We start from the raw sequence: 8,400 nt of genomic DNA, 5'->3' as shown, positions 1-8,400 counted from the left end.
TGTATCCCCTATATTGATACTTTGCTCAATAAATACTATTAATGATAAAAAAATGTTGATTTTAACAATACAATGTTCCTAAAAATTTTTACCCCCAAACCAAAAATGTATGTGTCCATATACGCACACCTTGTTTATATTTTAAATGTCCAATGTCTGAAATTCAAAATTTTTGGAGTGCACCTGAGTGCCACCATAACTTTTTGGTGGTTTAAGCTGCGAGGATTTAAAGTAGCAGTAAACTCCAAACTTTCCCGGGAGAGTAGCGGTTTAGGCCTGGGATTTATCCATGACTGAGCAGCCAAGGGGATGATTGTCAGATCAGCAGCCCCCCACCCCATCGCACCTGTCTTTGGTTGCGAAAGCTTTTTAAGAATATTGATTTTGTACTCTGAATAATTGAATGCATCATTCTGCATAGGCCAGTTCTGTATCTATACATCATATAGATACGAGGGGTGAGATTTAATAGTTTTTTTAAAGCGGCAATCATTTACACTACAAAACCAGTTCGATTTTGCAGTGTAAATGATTGCCGCTTTAAAAAAACTGGAGATTTCTTACCAAATCTCTCACTTTCTGAATCTCTCATCCTATTAAATCTCACCCGAGGTCTGTGACTGACCATCCAAGGACTTGATGGAGAAACTCCTCCGGCCATAAGGCAGCTGCAAGTTTTCTTGCTACAAAGCAGTATTGCAGCGTGTGTATAGATGCCGTGTGTGTATAGATGCCGTGTGTGTAGAGATGCCATATGTATAGATGTGTGTCTATAGGTGCCGTGTGTGTAGAGATGCCATGTGTGTAGAGATGCCGTGTGTGTATAGATGCCATGTGTGTAGAGATGCCATGTGTGTAGAGATGCCGTGTGTGTATAGATGTGTGTGTATAGGTGCCGTGTGTGTAGAGATGCCGTGTGTGTATATAGATGCCGTGTGTGTATAGATGCCGTCTGTATAGATGTGTGTGTGTGTATAGATTGTGTGTATAGATGCCGTGTGTGTATAGATGCCGTGTGGAGATGTGTGTATATAGATGCCGTGTGTATAGATGCTGTGTGTGTATAGATATTTTGGGGGAAATTTACTAATATGAATTCCCTAGAAATTCGTATTAGTATTCTTCCTACAACTGCATACGGCTGTTTCAGCCGTATGCAAAGTCGTGTTCCGGAGGGGAATTTACAAAGCAGTCATATACGACTGCTTTGTAACCCACCGATGTCGTAGGGATTCGTATTAGCGGCACATATCTACGGCCGCTAATACAAATTTTTCCGGCAGTCTGCACGGATCAGTCAGATCCGTGCAGGCTGCAGAGTGTAAACAAAAAAATAGAAAAAAATAAATGAATAAAAAAACAGCGTGGGGTCCCCCCCCACAGCTGTAACCAGCACCAGGCTGAAAGAGCCGGGGCCGGTAATAAAAAATATGGGAACCCGACAAATAGGGGTTCCCTGATTTTTTACAACCAGCTCCAGGTCCAGGGCTGGTTCCCAAAATACGGGGGACAAAATGACTAGGGGTCCCCCGTATTTTAAGAACCAGCCCCAGGCCAAAGCACCCAGCAGGGTAATGTCACAGCCAGGGGGACACTTATGATATAAGGTCCCGCAGCCAAAACATTTACAGTACTGACCAGTCAGCCTGACCAGGGGCCCTGGGGGAGTGGGGACCCCCCCAATAAAGGGGTCCTCCCCTCCAGGACTTACCTGACCAGGCTAAAGCCTGTTGCTGTCCCCAGTGGCCCTGTGCGGTGGCCACCGGGCTGATTGAAGTGTAAAAAAATAGATGAAAAACTATTGTTTAAAACTGTGGAACTATGAGTCCCAGCAAGCCTCCCCCGCAAGCTGGGACTTGGAGAACCACAAGTCCCAGCCTGCGGGGCATTAAAGGGCCCGCTGGCACTTGTAGTTCCACAGTAATAAAAATAGTAAAATAAATACACACTGACACAATGAAAATTAAACTTTAATTCATCCAAAGCCCATACATACTGATACTTACCTATCTTGAGCCCGTAGCACTGGCGGATCTAAACTTTTCTTCTAGGGGGGAAGGGGGGGGTTTACTGTTTAATCTTGACCCTCCCCCATCAGTTCTGACTCCTCCCCTTCCCAGTCCTGACTCCTCCCCTTCCCAGACCTATCTCCTCCATCATACAAATAAATATTTTGTACATTTGTTATTTGCTTTATTTTAAGCAAAACACTAAACCGCTATATATATTACAACAATAAAAGCACCAAATAATGAAATAGACAGAATATTCAGCAATAACGAGAAATAAACAGAAATAAGTAACTTTTTGCTAAACAAAATCCATTCTTCAATTTCTACTATTTGCATAGCAATCAATCACGCTGTCCAGGTCTACTGCAATTCCCCTATGAATATGTACAAGATTCCCTGCACTGGAAGAGAGGCTCCATAGAACAATAGCTCACCTTAAATCCTAATATATACTGAACCACATTCCTAGTACATTCATTACACACATTAACCCTTACAGCATGTGACCCTAACATACATCTATATACACTATTTACATTTTGCTTATTTAAAAGATTTTAAACAAGTTACACATATACTTTCCCATTTTAAATAAACACACAGACAACTTCGAACTGTAATTAACAATTTATTTGCAATACATTTTTTTTAAGAAACTGAAAAATAAATAAACATTACAACTCCCCCTCAACTAGCTGGTCGATTTCCAAAAGCACCTGCCGCAAGTGGCCTCTTATCCGTAAGAGGGCCCCACGGAGACCCTCTTGTGCTTGGGCTGGCTCATCTGTGGACCAAATAAAAATGGAAAAATTAATAATGATATTCATGCATACATTTAACATAGTCATACCTAAATTTTAAACCTGCACCGTGACAGGTGTGTGTGTGTATATATATATATATATATATATAAACAAGAAAAGTACCCCTTCAATGCGCTGTAGATTAATGGATAAGGATGGGCAGCAGCTAGGGAAGTCCCCTCTGTTAGTAGGGGATAAGGACAGATAGAACAAAGAAATTTTCCCAGTGCGCCCTATGAATAGGTGTCCACCACCAAACCAATAATGGAATACAATATTACTTCTGTAACAAAAAATATTTAATACAAATGGTTTAAAAGTTGTAATAAAACATCATTTTCATCTGTATATTCATTCCAGTCAGTAACAAAGAAACCCAACGCATTTCGTCGACCCAGCGACTTCCTCAGGGGTTATTTAATCCAACAATGGCTCAGAGGTGTATATAGAGCCTTCAGGATTCTGACTTCAAATATGGCGGATGAGTCCTTATAAGGACTTATATCCTATATAATGTAGTGTGGATTTATCAATTTCCAGGTGGTGCCTTTTTATGCAAAAAAAAAAGGATGAGGGGAAAGGATTCAAGATGAACCAAAATAGATCCACTGGTTCCTTACGTGACTTTAACACACCACCAAGCACTGGACCAAACCTGCAGTTTGGTCCAGTGCTTGGTGGTGTGTTAAAGTCACGTAAGGAACCAGTGGATCTATTTTGGTTCATCTTGAATCCTTTCCCCTCATCCTTTTTTTTTGCATAAAAAGGCACCACCTGGAAATTGATAAATCCACACTACATTATATAGGATATAAGTCCTTATAAGGACTCATCCGCCATATTTGAAGTCAGAATCCTGAAGGCTCTATATACACCTCTGAGCCATTGTTGGATTAAATAACCCCTGAGGAAGTCGCTGGGTCGACGAAACGCGTTGGGTTTCTTTGTTACTGACTGGAATGAATATACAGATGAAAATGATGTTTTATTACAACTTTTAAACCATTTGTATTAAATATTTTTTGTTACAGAAGTAATATTGTATTCCATTATTGGTTTGGTGGTGGACACCTATTCATAGGGCGCACTGGGAAAATTTCTTTGTTATATATATATATATATATATATATATATATAGACACCTATATAACTATATATATGACACATACAGCTATACATACATACATGCATACATACTACATGGAAAGCCTGTTTTTTCCCCTCTACCCTTTACTCTGTAGAACACCTCACAGTCATAGTGCTCCTTCTCAATCCAAACCCACCCATGACTAAGCTCTGAGAAGCATGTCACGCGCTACCAATCCAAATTCTGCAAACAAAGTTCAGTGTCTGTTATATGATGGAGCGTGGCAGGTGACTTAGTCAACTCTCAGGAATGCTCAGTACATTTGTGCAATCAAGCATGGCTTGCCTGATGATGGTCTGCTCCAGAAATCATTGTCATAATGCCAGTTAGGTGAAGCTGCAGCACTAACCCACTCCCATGCACAAAATCATTACAAACACAAAATCAACAAACAATTATGGTGCCAAACATACATGCAGACCGCAGGGGGTGGTTAGCTACAGGAGGGCCCAGGGGCACTGACCACTTGTTACTCCAGTCTAATCCACGCCTGTCCATACTCCATTTATGCCATACTGATTCTAGTTTTGTTAAAGTAATCACCTGTAAACTTTACTCCCCTATATGAGGCTGCAGATTGTACGCTTGCAGCAGGGACATGTAACCCTTACATGAGCACGTCATCCCTTTCTTCCAGGATACTGATTAACTACACAGGTTCAGTGGCACTTAAAATCGACCTGAAAGCCATCCCAACAACCTGTGTCATTAATATGTGTCCTGGATGAAAGGGATGGTTTGCCCACCCTATCTAACCCCTAAGTGTGTCTGTTGGTACCCATTTTGTTTTATCACTTTATAGTATTGAAAAACACAATTGAATCACCAGTGCTACATAGCAAATAGTAGTTGACAAAAGGATAAATTAATCCTTATGTATACATACCAATTCCGGCCGCCTGGACGACCTCACAGGCCTCAACCTCCTCCTCTTCCTCATCCTCAGGGGCCTCCACTGGTGGCATCTCCTCCTCTGGTGGCAGCGCCTCCACAGCCCACCCCTCCTCCTCTACTTCCTGTGGCACCTCCTCCGCCATCCCTTCCTGAGGAAGCACCTCCTCTGCCCTTGGTTGGGCAAGCTCCTCCTGGCCCACCTCTGCCTCCTCCCGGGCCTGTCTTGCTCGATCACGTGCTGTGTTTGGGAAAAATAAAAAAGTGCCAATTAGTGGTCATTTGTATTAAGCCTTATCAAGCTATAAATGCAAAGGTTATAAGTACAGATATTTGTACAGGCAAACAGCTCTTTAGTGGCCTTTACAAAACACAGCCTGTAACATGGCAGGTATGCTGTGACATTTGGCCCATTGCAAGCATCACAAACATTAATCCTCCCCAATAACATATTTTATGGCCATTACAGGGTGTCAAACAGGAAGTAGCACACATATACTGTATGCCATGTTTAACTCATGATCAAGCTGGTGACCTTATTGCCTTAAATAATGTCATGTAAGCAATCAGGTACAAATGGACATTTAATGTATAAACACTCACATCTAGCAATACTGCCCCTGATTTGCTGGAGCAAATCCGGCTGCCGACGCCTCAGGTCAGACCACCGCCGCTCCAGCTGAGCGATGGTCCGCCGCACCTGTGTGCGGGCGAAAATGCGCCGGCGGGCCACCGCATACGCATTCCGCTTCTGGCGGTTGGTGATGAATGGGCCCGCCCGCCCCAGCCTGGTCTCCATAACGGAGACCAGTGTCCTCAGCTCCGCAGCTGAAAAGGGTGCTGCTCTGCCATAGGCCGCCATCTTAGCAATGGCACAAATCACGCAATCATGTGCTGTCATTGGTTGATCAGAGTGATATTTGGTATTAACTTTATTGTTCATTTTTACACTAACAGCGTGTATGCGCCCGAACAGACGGCTAACCCAATGCATCGCACACCCACACTTGCTGTACCTTTGCATAGTTTAGCAGACCATCCTAAACAGACAGTGTCAAATAAGATGGGAACCCATTATATATAATCTATAACAATCACCAAACATGGGTATAAGCAACAGGTGAAATAGTCTGCATCACTAGCCACTTACACCTAACTCAACAAGGTACTAAACATACTAAACAGCTATTTTATAGTGAAAGCTATGCAGCAGAAACATAGCAAATAGTGGCAGACCTTTTCCCAATATTAGGCCATGCTGCCATGTGTACACTTACCTTCTACTGGGCCATACTAGAGAGGTGCAATGAAAAGAAGCTAGCATCAAGGCTGAATTTGGATAGCTTTCACATGTGATTTTGATGCTAGCACTGATTACTTGTGCCTAAGTGGTGGACTGGATTTACATATGGAATGGGTATTGTCAGTTGTACTACATACCAAACAAGTGCACAGTACAGATGTACATTCAAATATACATTTCATGTGTGACCTCAGTTTTATTTGGTCATTGGTGTTCAAATCTGCATTTACCTACTAAATCAGACTTACTCAGTTTGCCAGGTTTTTTTAAAATATTTTTCCTCAGCAAGGGGCGTGGCCTATGCGCCGCACGGTTGACGCTGCCGTACGGAACGCGGCCGTACGGAACGCAGGTTGTAGCTGATTTACGCCAATTACAGAAATAGTATTTAAAGTTGTGCTAGAAAGGCAAAAAGTTGTTGCAAACATGGCTGGCTCAGAGTCAGAGGAAGAACAGGTGGTGCAGAACCTCTTGGCCCGCATGGAGTCCAACACCACCTATGTCCCCCTCAACCCAGACCAGCCATTGGGGGAAGAGCAGCCAGATGGGCCATCGACATCGGCCCAATCGGTAGCTGGCCCATCTTCAGCCTCAACAAAATCATTGGGAACACAGCAGGTGGCTTCCCAACAGAGTAGCCTGGCCAGCACTTCAAGTACAGCGCCAGGTGGCCGTGGCGGTGCCAGTGGCAGTGGCGGGGCCAGTGGTCGTGGCCGAAATAGGGCAACAGAGGAACCAACAACCAGAAACATGGCATTCGAAGCACAGGAGCTTGCCATCCTGGTGCCCCGGGCACGGGATTGGATCGAGTGTCCACAGGACAAGTTGACACACACAAGGAGATGGAAGATCTGGGAGGACATAACGGCGGAGATTAATGCGGTGGCTCCACAAGTTCGTGAGACGGAGCACGTTAAGAAGAGGCAAGTTCATGTGTGTTACATTTGAGCAGTGCAAGAGCAGTAATGTTTACATTAGATATTAGATGGAGTTGGTCAATGGGCGGTCAAGTTGCTTGGAGGCACAGACATGTTTGCCATGTCATTGAATTAATAGTTATTGTAGGGTGAGTGTGAGTGTATCTTCTAAGGGTTGCTGTTAACATTTAATATAATGTAATCTTGGTGTCATGAGGCACATGTTGTATTATGTGGCAGATTGCAATGGGTGCTACAGCAAACTGCAGGAGTGACATGTAGTAATATGTAAACTTTGATTGCAGGTGGCACGACTTCAAAACGAACCTCAAGAAGAAATTGACCCAGCGGTGGGAACACAGCCACACCTCTGGGGCTGGCCCCATGCCATCAAAGCTGCAGCTCACCCCCCTGGAAGAGATGGCCGAGTGCTGCATTGCAGTTGAGGAGGTCCGGGGGGTGAGCACCATGGACAGCGAGACCCCAGCGGAAGTAATGGCTTCTTTGCTTGAAGGTAAATATTTGCCATGCCATAAGTAGATGGTTCTAATTTTGCATGGAATGTGTGGTAATTGTAATGTTCTCTTTCACCAGCATCCCCACCGCTTGGTCAAGAATCTCTTGAGGAGGTTGAGGAGTCTGTGCCACCTGGCCCCAGTAGCAGGCCCATGCAGCAGCAGCAGCAGCCAATGTCCGCGGCTGAATTGGCCACATGGGGGCATGTGCTTGGGAATATTCAGCAGCAGGGAGAGTCGGCATCAGAGCGGGTGCGTAGGACCGAGGAGGTGTTGCAGGGTTTGGTCAGCAGCCAGCAGAGTATCGCTGTGAGCCTGCAGGCTATTGCTGAGGCCCAGCAGGCTATGGCTGGCACACAGCAATCAATTGCAGCTAGCCTGCAGGTGCTGGCTGATCAAGCCCTGCGGCAAAATGACCTCCTCCTCCTCCACCATAATGAGCTTATGGTGAAGCTAGTTGCCAGCAATAGGGTCCTATTGTCAGCCGTTTCTGGTGCATTCCCACCATCAGCACTCCCTGCTGCCAGAGGGGGAAGACGATCCACCCCCTCCCCAGCATGTGCTCCACCTGGGTCACCATCTGACCGTGGCCGTGGCAGAAGAGCTGCTGCACGTGGCAAAGAGCCTGCCAGGGGCAAACGTGCCCGGAAATGAACTTGTGTCCGCATTAATCTCCACCATTATGTGTTCCCAAATCTTTCATTGAGCTGTGTGTGTCAGCTTCCTGTGTCCAATTCCGTGCCGAGGGTACCCACATTTGCCCTTGCTTCGAATGTCATGTTTGGTTCCCCTGTTGCCCTGTTTCGGCTAGC

General features: G+C 44.8%; 1 long non-coding RNA gene across 1 annotated transcript; it reads right to left on the bottom strand.

Moving 5' to 3' along the window:
• Positions 1-2,472: 2,472 nt before the first annotated feature.
• Positions 2,473-5,486, bottom strand: LOC146021368 (uncharacterized). The gene is made up of 2 exons (XR_014450885.1): positions 4,849-5,486; positions 2,473-2,796 (listed from the first exon to the last, which is right to left on the bottom strand). It is a non-coding gene; the product is annotated as an uncharacterized LOC146021368 (long non-coding RNA).
• Between the last annotated feature and the right edge of the window lie 2,914 nt (positions 5,487-8,400).

This window comes from Crinia signifera, chromosome 7, assembly GCF_055691185.1.
Source record: "Crinia signifera chromosome 7, ASM5569118v1, whole genome shotgun sequence".
Classification (NCBI taxonomy): domain Eukaryota; kingdom Metazoa; phylum Chordata; class Amphibia; order Anura; family Myobatrachidae; genus Crinia; species Crinia signifera.
This window is presented reverse-complemented; position numbering and strand designations above follow the sequence as displayed.